The sequence below is a fragment of the Schistocerca americana genome, chromosome 3, assembly GCF_021461395.2.
Source record: "Schistocerca americana isolate TAMUIC-IGC-003095 chromosome 3, iqSchAmer2.1, whole genome shotgun sequence".
Classification (NCBI taxonomy): Eukaryota; Metazoa; Arthropoda; class Insecta; order Orthoptera; family Acrididae; genus Schistocerca; species Schistocerca americana.
Window position 1 is genome coordinate 66425611 of NC_060121.1, and position 14431 is coordinate 66440041.

A 14431-nucleotide genomic window follows, 5' to 3' on the forward strand; every position below is an offset into this window, starting at 1 on the left:
GCGTGTCTCTGTAATGAATGCTTAGATGTCGATCTTTAATCTGACCTACTGGGAAACCCAGGCACCAGACAAGCACTCAAGAACGAGTTGCACTGGTGTTCTGTACATGGTCTCATTATTTACATGTGAACCACACTTCCGTAAAATTCTCACAATAAACTGAAGTCTACCATTCACCTTCCCTGCTACCAATCTAACACACTCACTCTACAGCACACTACTAATGCCGTAATCGACTGTTGCAGGATTGTTTTTCCTGCTTATCCACAATAGCTTATATTTTTCTACGTTTAGAGGAAGCTGTCATTCATCACACTGACTAGAAATTTTGTCTGAGTCGTCCTTTATTCTCCTACAGTCAGTACCGTGCTGCCTGTCTATCCCCTTGCTGTTCTCTTCCCTGTCCCTCGTCTGGGCTGTCGGGAAACGTATTCTGCATTTTTGTATTCAGTATCGGAATACTCTCAACTGTTTCTGTTCCTTTTTTTCTTTTCTTTGTTCACCTTCTGTCCTTCCTCCACTTCAGCATTTGAGGCTCCTCTCCTTCTTCCTCCTCAAGCGCTCCCGAAAGCTGGCCCACACATCTAGATGTGTAACGGGTGAGTGGGTAACGTGTAATTCCCGGTCCCGGGTCGACAGGTAGTGTTCGGATGTACCTCTGGTATGAGTTGGGCCCAGGGAGGGGTGATTGCCTGAGTTGCTACGTTCCCAAATTGCCGATTGGCCCCTCTGTCAGGTGTTCGGGAGGTGTGAGCTGAGGTGGAACTGTTACCCGAGACGAGTGCTCCCTGTTCTAAAGGGGGCCCCAGTCGGAAGGAGCGTGCCATCAAAGACACCGGCAATCGTGGGGGATTTTCAGAGCTGATTGTCTCCACAGTCGACGGCTACGAAATGTCGACAGAATGAGCCTAACAATTTGAAGACCCTCACAGCTGCACTGAGGTTCCTCGTCATCTCAATTTCTGAAGACGGTCAGTGCTTTTCCATGGTAAATCCGTTTATTATTCAGAAAAGTGTCGATGCAATTTCCGGCCCAGCGAAATTCTGCTCTCGTTTAAGGAATGGCACTTTGGTTTTGGAGACTGCTCCTGATTCTCAAGCACAAAACTGCTTGCTGCTTCGCTTCTCCACGACTACCCCATTCGTGTCAAGGCCCATAACACTCTGAATTCTTCCCGCGGTGTTATTTACACTGGGCTGCTCGACGGTCTGACCGAGGCCAAAATGCAATCTTACCTCTTATCAGGGTGTCATTGTCGACCGACGGGTGATGGAAAAGGTATATTACACCTTAGTGCACACCCGCACTCTATTTCTCGCCTTTGATAGAGTGGTGCTTCCGTCCAAGGTTAAAGCAGGTGGTAAAGTTATCACAGTCAGGCTGTATATTCTAAACACCATGTGCCGCTACCAGTGTCACCATTACCTCACTCGAGAGTCCTGGCGACATCCGGCCGGATACGTAACCTGTGGTAGGGCCCTGTCAAATCGACTGCAATGACGATTGTGCCGTCTCCTCCTTCGATGAGTGTGCTGTCCAGGAGATCCAGGTGAAGGAAAAAGTGCCATACAGAGTTATTCGCAAGTTGTTGGCTAGTCAGAAACCCTGCATTCTACCATCTGACACTTAACAGTACTGTTCCCACTACACCTCGCCCCAGGAAGAGCGTGGGTGTGCAGATGTGCGACCTCAAATTTAGCACTGCAATTGTGAAATCGCCCAGCATCGTGGTAGTGTCCCAGTCTCCTCCTTCCGCCGTGCAACGTGCCACCAAACTCGTGCCTCACGGGGCGAAGGCACCAGCTACGCAACCGGCAGACTGGAAAGGACAGAAGGAATACTCCTGCGAAATCTTCCTACATTCCGCCCCGGAGTCATAGGCCGGAAGCAGAATAATGCCGAAACTTCAGTAGACCGCTTGGAGCAGGATCCTCCTCCTCCATGCCCTGTAGCAGCGAATCTTCGAAGGCAGGCACTCAGTAGCTGCCGAGGTGACGCTCCTTCAGTTTTCCTCACCCTGTTTCTCTTGCAGTGGAACATTCGTGGCCTTCGATCCGACACAGAGCATTTACGGCTACTCTTAGAATTGCAGTGTCCACTTGTTCTCTGCCTTGGGCAAACTGCGTCCTAACAACCACTTTGAGCTTCCACATTTCTTCCCGGTCCAGTTTCACCTTACCCCCCCCCTCCCCCGAGGTCGGCAGTCAGTTTCGTGGGGGTGCTGTACTGCTCGTACAGGATGAAGTTCGTAGTCGGCACGTCTCCCTGACTGCCCGCCTCCGAGCTGTTGCTGTCACCCTTTAGATGTACCTCTTCGCTGATCCTGAGAATCCTCTTGGTTAAATTTTGCAGGGTGGATATCTTCTGTGTAGGGTGATACTGGGAGGAGGCAAGCAGGTGCCTGTCAGTAATGGTTGGCTTATTATGTTTTCTATGACCCAGTTTACTATCAGGCTTTCTGTAAACTCCCACGTTGAGGAAAGGCAGCACCCGATTCTTTACCATCTCCATAGTAAATTGGATACTTCGTGCTGGTGGTTGAGGTGCTGTTGGAAATTTCGTAGCTCTTCCTCTCCATGTGGCCAGATAATAAAATTACTTTGTATATATCCGAGCCATCAGTCTGGGTGTAATGGTGCAGACTGGAGAGCAGCTTCTTCAAATTCTTTGATAAAGATGTCTGCTGCAATAGGCAAAAGAGGGGAGCCCATTGCTACTCCTCCGTCTGTTCGTAAAATTCCCCTTTCCACCTGAAATAGGTGCTCGTTACACAGTGGAGGACTAGATCGCAGATATCGGGTGCCATGTGTCCATGATCATGGTGTCTTGTATCGGTCTATTCGTGAATAAGACTTCACGTCGAAGCTAACCATCATGTCTGTGGCCGAGCTACAGTTTTCTTTTAAAAGTTCCACAAAATGGGTGGAGTCCTTAATGTATGAATTTGTGTGCCCCACCAAATGTCCGAGCTTTGGAGCAAATTCCTTTGCTAGACCATACATTGGTGAATTAATGGTACTGACGATCGGTTATAAAGGAAAGGCCTCTTTGTGGACCTTTGTGCACCATATATTCTTGGTGCCTGTGGAACTTGTGAGATTAGTCTTCTGGTCATATCAAAATTCGTTCTAGTTTCCTTTAGTAGTGTTTGCATCGATCTGATTGTCTTAGCCATCAGATCTCCGTTAAGTTTCTGTAAATGGATTCATGCAGAAAATCCCCCACTTGTGTGTTATAATCTTCCGTGTCCAACACAATGGTCGCATTTCCTTGTCTGCTTGTGTTATTAGTAAGTGAAAGCTGATTGCCAGCTTCAGTTGTGGGAAACCTGCAATAGCAGCAAGCTTTTCTGCATCAGTCCCCATTGGCAGCAAATTTCTTCCAGGTGCTTTTGTTTACTGCTGAGTGAGAAACCTGTGTTTCTTATATACCTGCTGACTTGGCACTGTTTTCAATATACCAGCAGGCTTGGCTGTTCTCTAATTTTGATAGGCTGCTTATGATGAAGGGGGGGGGATGTTAGAATTCTTTATTATTATTATTAATATTATTATTATTATTTTTTTCGGAGGAAACCTGATGTGTTGATTGGTGTTTGTATTACCGGTTGTAATTTATGGAAATCTGCTAATTGAAAACCAGCCGGCAACTGTGACGTGGTGTTGTTTCCCTGAATTTTAGTGCCGGTTGAGGTGTGCCAGTACGACATAACCTAACGTAAGCTAACCTACAGCCACTGTGGCGTCCCGTGCGCCTCATTGTGTGACTCCATGTAAGCTGTCATCCCGTAGTGCTGTATTGCTGGGTCCCACGACGTTGGCAGCCAAGGTTGGAGGTTGGTGCCCGTCGTCTCTGTTCTTATTGGCCTGTCACTTGGCTATTTCTATTGCCTTTATAATGTTCCTTCTGAAAGTAAGAGCCCATTTCACCATCATGCATGCTTTACCAAAATCGACTGTTTGCCACACTCATCCTGGTGTGCTGTCATACTCAACTATGGCTTTTGTGTTGAGATAATACGTGTGCTGAAGGGACGCCCCATCTCACTTACACACATAAATCCACATCCGCACCCAATTTTGTGAACTCGAGCAGCATGTACTTTGTCAGTTGTGTCTTTCAATGTGCAAAGAACATCTTTTATACTGTTGCTGCTTCACAAAATTGGTTTGATGCCTGTTCGATGGAGATTTTTGCCCACTGGTTCAGTGACACCTTGAACATATGGTAATAGAGTGTTGCTTTGTTCATCCTTTTGCTATCCTCTATTGCCTTCATTCTTAGTCGCCATAGTTTTATCTGTTACAATCGTTCCATAACCGTTGGCGCAAAAAATGGGCTTGAGGTTTTGTAGTTCACCCTTTAGATGTTCCTCATCGCTGATCCTGAGAGCCCTCTTTGTTAAAGTGTGCAGGGTGGATTTCTTCTGTGTTGGGTGATATTGGGGAGGAGGCATGCAGGTTCCTGTCAGTAGAGGTTGGCTTATTATGTTTTCTATTGCCCAGATTACCATCAGGCTTTCTGTAAATTTCCATGTTGAGGAAAGGCAGCAGTCGATTATTTTCGATGTCCATAGTAAATTGCATACTTAGTGCTGATGGTTGAGGTGCTGTTGGAAATTTCGTAGCTCTTCCTCTCCATGTGGCCAGATAATAAAAGTACGTTGTATATATCCGAGCCATTAATCTGGGTGTAATGGTGCGGACTGGAATGCTGTTTCTTCAAATTCTTCCACAAAGATGTCTACTGCAATAGACGAAAGAGGGAAGCCCACTGCTACTCCACCTACCTGTTCATAAAATTTCCCTTTCCACCTGAAAAAGGTGATCGTTAAACACAATGGAGCACTAGATTGCAGATATCGGGTGCAATGCGTCCCTGTTCATGGTGTCGTGTATAGGTACAATCATGAATAAAGACTTGACGATACAGTTTTGTTTTAGAAGTTTCACCGAATGGGTATAGTCCTTAATGTACTATTTCGTTTAGGTCACCAAATGTCGGAGCTTTGGGGCCACTTCCTTCCCTAGAATGTACGTTGGTGAATCAATGGTACTCACTATTGGTTGTAAAGGAAAGGCCTCTTTGTGCACCTTGTGTGCCTCAAAATTTATTGGTGTGTGTGGAACTTGTGGGATAAGCCTTCTGGCCGTGTCAAAATTTGTTGAAATTTTGTAGTGTTTGTGTCATTTTGTTTGTCTTCTACATTGGATCTCTGTGAAGCTTTTGTAAATGGATTCACTCAGAAGATCCCCCATTCACTTTTTATAATCTTGTGTGTCCAACATTTCTGCCTGAAATAGGTGGTCGTTAAACACAGTGGAGCAGTAGATCGCTTATATCGGGTGCCATGTGTCGGAGCTCTGGGGCCAGTTCCTTCCCTAGACCGTAAGTTGGTGAATTAATGGTACTCACAATTGGTTGTAAAGGAAAGCGCTCTTTGTGGACGTTCTGTGCACCATATTTTTTTGGTGCCTGTGGAACTTGTGGGATGAGTCTTCTGGCCGTGTCAAAATTCGTTCTACTTTACTTTAGTAGTGTTGTGTCGATTTGATTCTCTTGGCCGTCGGATCTCTGCGAAGTTTTTTTAAATGGATTCACTCAGAAGATCCCCCATTTGTTTCTCATAATATTCTGTGTTCAACACAATGGTTGCATTTGCCTTGTTTGCTCATGTTATTAGTAAGTGAAAGCTGTACTCCAGCTTGTGCTGTGGGAGCAGCTAGCTAGCTATTCTGCATCAGGCTGTATGCCTTCCTTGTTAATCCTGTAACCCAAAAATGAAATTTTCTTCTTTCCATCTTCAGATTTACTGATTTTAGTTTCATACCTCTTCTATACATAGCTCTCAATACTTCATTGAGAATCTTACTATGTTGGAACCATTCGGCCCTCAGTACCATTAAGTTATCTACATAGACTGTTATTTCATTGATTAATATCACACTTAGCACCTTGTCAACAGCTCTGGCCTTGATTTCTAAGCAAAACTGATATTCCAATAGCCAGAAGGGATATTAAAAGATGTCAGAAATGTACATCAGTGGAACTTTTGCAAAATTTCGTTTATGTTAGCTAGTCTGTCACTCTCTCTTACTACAATTTCATTGAACTTCCTTGCTTCCCGAACCAACCCGACACCACCGTTATTCTTCATTAAACTACAAATGGATTATTATACCTACTGGTTGATGTATCACTTATCCCCCATGACTCCATCTATTGAATGTTTTTTCTCACCACTTGTTTTTGTTTGTAACTGGAGTGATATGAGGCTGCTTGGAAAACAGTTCATGATCCTTCAACTTTATTTTACACACAAAATCTTTTAGCATTCTGCACGCACTAAGAGGAAGTCATCTACATAGACCGTTATTTCATTGGTTAATATCTCACCTAGCACGTTGTCATCATCTCTGATAAACACACACAGTCAAGTACAGAGCGAATGGCATCACACATTATTCGTAACACTTACCTTTATGTAAGAATCCTGTACTTGGCTATATTCCTTGGCCAAACTGATATTCCAATAGCCTCAAGTCATATCATAAGATGTGAGAAATGTACATCAGTGGAAGTTTTGCAAAATTACACCTATGTTAGCTAGTCTGTCACTCTCTCTTACTACAATTTTTTTTAACTTCCGTGCTTCCAGAACCAACCTGACACCACCGTACTTCTTCCAGAATGAGATATTCACTCTGCAGCGGAGTGTGCGCTGATATGAAACTTCCTGGCAGATTAAAACTGTTTGCCCAACCGAGACTCGAACTCGGGACCTTTGCCTTACGCGGGCAAGTGCTCTACCATCTGAGCTACCGAAGCACGACTCATGCCCGGTCCTCACAGCTTTACTTCTGCCAGTATCTAGTCTCCTACCTTCCAAACAAGGCAAAGGCAAAGGTCCCGAGTTCGAGTCTCCGTCGGGAACACAGTTTTAATCTGCCAGGAAGTTTCATATCAGCGCACACTCCGCTGCAGAGTGAAAATCTCATTCTGGAAACATCCCTCAGGCTGTGGCTAAGCCATGTCTCTGCAGTATCCTTTCTTTCAGAAGTGATAGTTCTACAAGGTTTGCAGGAGAGCTTCTGTAAAGTTTGGAAGGTAGGAGACGAGATACTGGCAGAAGTAAAGCTGTGAGGACTGGGCGTGAGTCGTGCTTCGGTAGCTCAGATGGTAGAGCACTTGCCCACGAAAGGCAAAGGTCCCGAGTTCGAGTCTCGGTCGGGCACACAGTTTTAATCTGCCAAGAAGTTTCACCGTACTTCTTCATTAAACTACAAGTGGGTTATTACACCTGCTGGTTGACCGTTCAGTTATCCCCCATTAGTCCATCTTTTGAGTGTTTTTTCTCACCACTTTTTTTTTTTTTTTTTTAAATGAAATAATGTAAGGCTGCTTAGAAAACAATTCATGATCCTTCAACTTTATTTTGCTCTCAAAATCTTTTACCAAACCTGGCCTGTCTGAAAATGTCTCAGGAGAATATCTTTTTGTTCCTACCTTTGACTACTTGCAAAACATCCAGTAAAATTTTTGTGGGTTGTGAACGCATTGTCTATGAATGTGAATACCAATGTTTCAGTCCCCAGTGCAAAGGACTTTCTTCCGGGTGATTAATTTACTCCTGAGTGAGAAACCTGTGTTTCCTATTTACCTGCAGAAGTGGCTGTTGTGGAATTCTGATAGGCTGTTTAGGATGAAAGGGAGGGATGTTAGTAATCAGGGTGCAATGGTGTGGACTGGAGTGCTGTTTCTTCAAATTCTTCCGTAAAGATGTCTACTGCAATGGGTGAAACAGGATAGCCCATTGCTACTCCACCTCTCTGTTCATAAAATTTCCCTTTCCACCTGAAATAGGTGGTCGTTAAATGCAGGGGAGCAGTAGGTAGCATATATTGGGTGCCATGTGTTGGAGCTCTGGGGCCAGTTCCTTCCCTAGACTGTACGTTGGTGAATTAATGGTGCTCACAACTGGTTGTAAAGGAAAAACCTCTTTCTGGACATTGTGTACACCATATATTATTGGTGCCCGTGGAACTGGTGGGATGAGTCTTCTGGCCGTCTCAAAATATGGTACTACTTTAGTAGTGTTTGTGTAAATTTGATAGTTTTGGCCGTCGGGTCTCCGTGAAGTCCTATAAATATGTTCACTCAGAAGATCCCCCATTCGTTTGTTATAAACTTCTGTGTCCAACACAATGGTCACATTTGCCTTGTCTACTCGTGTAATTACTAAATGAAAGCTGTACTCCAGCTTGGGTGCTGGGATACGTGCAGTAACAGCAAGTTATTCTGAATCAGGCTGTATACCTTCCTTGTTAATCCTGTAACCCACAAATTAAATTTCCTTCTTTCCAATTTCAGATTTACTGAGTTTAGTTTCTTAGCTCCTCTATGCATAACTCTCAATACTTTATTCAGAACCTTGCAGTATTTGAACCATTCTGAACTTATACGAGGATATCATCTACATAGACCATTATTGCATTGGTTAATATCACAGCTCTGATAAAGACACACAGACAAGTACAGAGCAAATGGCATCACACTGTATACCAAACACTTACCTTCATGTAAGAATCCTGAACATGGCCTAGAGTGCTTGGCCAAACTGATATTCCAGTAGCCAGAAGTCATTTCAAAAGATATGAGAGATGTACATCAGTGGAACTTTTGCAAAATTTCATCTAAGTTAGCTAGTCTGTCACTCTCTCTTGCTACAATTTCATTTAACTTCCTTGCTTCCAGAACCAACTTGACACCACCGTTATTCTTCATTGAACTACATGTGGTTTATTATACCTGCTGGATGACCTTTCAATTATCCCCCATGAGAACATCTCTTGAATGTTTTTTCTCACCACTTGTTGTTTTGTAACTGGAGTGATATGAAGTTGCTTGGGGGAAAAAAACCATGATCCTTCAACATTATTTTGCCCTCAAAATCTTTTACCAAACCTGGCCTGTCTGAAAATGCCTTAGAGTTGCTCAGGAGAATACATTTTACTTCATCCCCTTGACTATTTGTAAAACATTCATTAAAATATTTGTGGGCTTGTGACCACATTGTCAATAAATATAAGACCACAGATGTTTTGCTCCTCATTGCAAGCAGCAATGTTATGTGTTGTTTGTTTACTGCCGAGTGAGAAACCCCTGTTCCCTATATACCAGCAGTCTTGACTTGTGTTATTGTGGTAGACTGTGTAGGATGAAGGGGAGAGAGGTTAGAAATCATTATTGGTGTTTCTGTTTTATCTTTTCATTGATGGAAAGCTGACATTTTGTTAGATGTTTGCATTACTGGTTGTGATTTCTGAAAATAGGCTAATTGGAAACCAGACGACAACTATGACGTGGCGTTGTTTTCCAGAATTTTAGTGCGGGCCAAAGTGTGCCTGGACGACTTAATGTAACCTAACTTAACCTACAGTCACTGCGGTCTCCTGTCCGCCTCTATGTGTAGATTCAAGTTATCTGTTGTCCCATAGTTCTGTTATTCCGAATACGTCGGAAGTCTGTGCGTGACGTCTCTGTTCGTAATGGCAAATTGCCTGGCTGTCTGTATTGCCTCCCTATTCTTGCTCCTGATAGTAAGAGCTGTTTCCAGAACATGCTTGCTTTACCAAAATGGACTGTTTGCCAAGCTGATCCTGTTGTGCTGTCGTACTTGGATATGTCATTCGTGTTCAGATGTCTGTGTGCTGATGGGTCGCCCCATCTCACTTACATACACTAATCCACATTCGCACCTGATTTCTTGAAATCCATCAGTGTGTAGTTTGTCAACTGTGGCTTTCATTGTGTGAGAAACATCTTTCATTCGGTTACTGCCTTGGAAAATTGGTTAGATGGCTGCTCGATGGAGAATGTTTCCCACTGGTTAAGTGACAAATTGAACATATGGTTATCGAGCAATGCTTTGTGACTCCTTTTGCTATTCTCTATAGCCTTCATGCTATGTCGCCATAGTTTTATGTATTACATTCGTTCCATAACCATTAGCACAAAAAATGGACTTGTGGTGTTGTAGTTCAAACTTCAGATGTTCCTCATTGCTGACCCTGAGAGCCCTTTGTTTAAAGTGTGCAGGGTGGATGTCTTCTGTGTAGGGTGATATTGGGAGGAGGCATGCAGGTGCCTGGCAGGACAGCTTGGCTTATTATGTTTTCTATGTCCCAGTTGACCATCAGGCTTTTTGTAAACTTCCATGTTGACTTAAGGCAGCATCCGATTATTTTCCATCTCCATAGCAAATGTGATTCTTCGTGCTGCTGGTTGAATCTCTGGTGGAAATTTCGTAGCTCTTCTATTCCATGTGGCCAGATAATAAAAGTACTTTGTATATATCCGAGCCATCAGTCTGGGTGTAATGGTGTGGACTGGAGTGCTGTTTCTTCGAATTCTTCCATAAAGATGTCTACTGCAACAGGCGAAAGAGAGGAGCCCATTGCCACTCCACTTGGCTGTTTCTAAAATTCCCCTTTATGCTTGAAATAAATTGTTGTTAAACAGTGGAGCAGTAGATCGCAGATACGAGGTACCATGACATCACTGTTCATGGTGTCTTGTATAGGTACATTGATGAACAGAGACTTCACTTCGAACATAACCATCATGTCTGTGGCCAAGATATAGTTTTCCTAAAAGTTCCACAAAATGGATGGAGTTCTTAATGTTCGAATTTGTGTGTTCCACCAAATGTTGGGGCTCTTGAGCCATTTCCTTTGCTAGACCGTACTGTGGTGAATTAATGGTACACAGAGTCTGTATGGACTTTCTGTACACAATATATTCTTGTTGCCTGTGGAAGTTGTGGGATGAGTCTTCTGGCAGTGTAGAAATTCGCTCTATTTTAATTTAAGAGTTTTTGCTTCGATTTGATTGTCTTGAGCATTGGATCTCTGTTAAGTTTGTGTACATGGATTCACTCAGAAGATCCCCCATTCGTTTGTTATAATCTTATGTGTCCGACACAATGGTTGCATTTCCGTTGTCTGCTAATGTCATTGCTGAGTGAAAGCTGTACTCTACCTTGGGTGGTGGGTTACCTCCAGTAGCAGCAAGCATTTCTGCATCAGAGTCTATGCCTTCCTTGTTAATCCTGTAACCCACGAATGAAATTACCTTCTTTCCAAATTCAGATTTACTGATTTTAGTTTGATACCTCCTCTATACATAGTTCTCAATACTTTAATTAGAATCTTACAGGTCTTGAACCATTCTGCACTCACTATGAGGATATCATCTACATAGATCGTTATTTCATTGGTTAATATCTCACCTAGCATCTTGTCAACAGCTCTGATAAACACACACAGACAAGTACAGAGCAAATGGCATCACACAGTATTCTAAACACTTACATTCGTGTAAAAATCCTGTACATGGCCTAAATTCCTTGACCAAACTGGTATTCCAGTAGCACAAGTCATATCAAAAGATGTGAGAAATGTACATCAGTGGAACTTTTGCATAATTTCATCTATGTTAGCTAGTCTGTCAATGTCTCTTACTTACTGTTGATGATCCTTCAAATTTATTTTGCACTAATAATCTTTTACCAAACCTGTACTGTTTGAAAATGCCTTACAGTTGCTCACTAGAATACCTTTTAGTTCCTCACTTTGACTGTTTGTAAAACATTCAATAAAATTTTTTGTGGGCTTGTGTTCACATTGTCAATAAATATAAGACGACTGATGTTTCGGTCCTCATTGCAAGCGACATTCTTCCGCGTCGTTTGTTGACTGCTGAGTGAGAAACCTCTGTTTTCAATATACCAGCAGGCTTGGCTGTTGTGTATTTCTGATAGGCTGTTTAGATGAAGGGGAGGGATATCAGAAATCTTTATTGGTGTTACTATTATTTCTTTTCATTGGTGGAAACCCGACATTTTGTTTGATGTTTGCATTACTGGCTGTGATTTCTGGAAATCGGCTTATGGAAAACAAGGCAACAACTATGATGTGGTGACGTTTCTCTGAATTTTAGTGCTGGCTGAAGTGTGCAAGTATGAGGTAATGAACCTGGCCTAACCTACAGCCACCGCGGCCTCCTGTGCAGCTCTGTGTGGGGTTCAAGTTATCTGTTGTCCCGTAGTGCTCTTATTACTGTCCGGAGTCGGTGCCCATCTTATCTGTGCGTACTGTCCAGTTGTCTGGCTATTTCTATTGCCTCTCTCTTCATCCTCCTGAAAGTAAGAGCTGTTTCCACAACATGCTTGCTTTACCAAAGACGACTGTTTGTCACACTGATCCTGGTGTGCTGTCATAAGCAGATATGTCATTCGTGTTCAGATATCTGTGTACTGATGGGTCACCCCATGTCACCTACGTACACTAATCCTTATTCGCTCCTGTTTAATCCTGTCGCTGCCTCGCAAATTTGGTTTGATGCCTGCTCAATGGAGAATTTTACCCACTGGTTCAGTGACACTTTGAAGATATGGTAATCGAGCAATGTTTTGTGCTTCCTTTGGCTATCCTCTATAGCTTTCTTACTTTGTCACTATAGTTTTATCTAGTACATTCATTCCATAACCGTTGGCACAAAAAATGGAGTGGAGGTTTTGTAGTTCACCCTTTAGATGTTCCTCATCGCAGATCCTGTTAGCAGTTTTGGTTTCTTCTGTATAGGGCGATACTGGGACGAGTCATGCAGGTGCCTGTGAGTACAGGTTGGCCCAGTTATCCATCAGGCTTTCTGTAAAGTTCCACATGGAGGACAGGCAGCACCCGATTCTTTTCCATCTCCATAGTAAATTGGATACTTAGTACTGATGGTTAAGGTGCTGTATAGGTATAATCATGAATAAAGACTAGACATTGAAGCTAACAATAATTTCTGTGGGCGAGATACAGTTTTGTTTTAAAAGTTTCACCGAATGGGTATAGTCCTTAATGTACTATTTTGTTTAGCTCACCAAATGTCGGAGCTTTGGGGCCAGTTCCTTGCCTAGGCCAGACGTTGGTGAATTAATGGTACTCACAATCGATTGTAAAGGAAAGGCCTCTTTGTGGACCTTGTGTGCCTCAAAATTTATTGGTGTGTGTGGAACTTGTGGGATGAGTCTTCTGGCCGTGTCAAAATTTGTTGTAATTTTGTAGTGTTTGTGTCAATTTGTTAATCTTGTATGTCGATGTCTGTGAAGCTTTTGTAAATGGATTCACTCAGAAGATCCCCCATTCATTTTTTATAATGTTGTGTGTCCAACATAATGGTCGCATTTGCCTTGTTTGCTTGTGTTCTTACTAAATGAAAGCTGTACTCCAGCTTGGGTGGTGGGATACATGCAGTAGCAGCAAGCTATTCTGCATGAAGCTGTATGCCTTCCTTCCTAACCCTGTAACCCAGAAATGAAATTTTCTTCTTTCCATCTTCAGATTTAGTGATGTTAATTTCATACCTCCTCTGTACATAGCTCTCAATACTTCATTGTGGATCTTACAGTGTTTGAAGCATTCTGCACTCACTACGAGGTAATCTACATAGACCGTTATTTCATCGGCTAATATCGCACTGGCCAGTTGTTAAGCCCTGACTTACTTGCTTTCAGCACCAACCTGACACCACCGCTATTCTTCATTAAACTACATGTGGTTTATTATACCTGCTGGTTGACCATTCAATTATCCCCCTTGAGACCATCTATTGAATGTTTTTTCTCACCACTTGTTTTTTTTGTAACTGGAGTGATATGAGGCTGCTTGGAAAAGAGTTCATGATCCTTCAAATTTATTTTGCACTCAAAATCCTTCACCAAACCAGGGCAGACTGAAAAAGCCTTACAGTTGCTCAGGAGAATACCTTTCCGTTCCTCCCTTTAACTATTTGTACAACTTTGATTAAAATTTTTGTGTGCCTGTGACTACATTGTCATTAAATATAAGACCACAGATGGTTTGGTCCTCATTGCAAGCGACTATCTTCTGGGTGGTTTGTTTACTGCTGAGTGAGAAACCTCGGTTTTCAATATACCAGCAGGCTTGGCTGATGTGTAATTCTGATAGGCTGTTTAGCACGAAGGGGAGGGATGTTGGAAATCGTTATTGGTGTTTCTATTATTTCTTTTCATTGGTGAAAACCCGACACTTTTTTGATGTTTGCATTACTGGTTGTGATTTGTGGAAATCGGCTAATGGGAAACCAGGCGACAACTATGAGGTGGTGTCTTTTCCCTGAATTTTAGTACTGGCTGAAGTGTGCCAGTATGACATAACGTAACGTGACCTACCCTACAGCCACTGCAGTCTCCTGTGTGCCTCTCTGTGTGGCTTCAAGTTATCTGTTGTCCTGTAGTGTTGTTGTTGTTGGCAACCAAGAGGTGTGAAGTTGGTGCCCATCTTCTCTGTTGGTACTGGCCAGTGGCCTGTCTATTTCTATTGCCTCCCTCTTCCTCCTCCTAAAAGTAAGAGCTGTTTC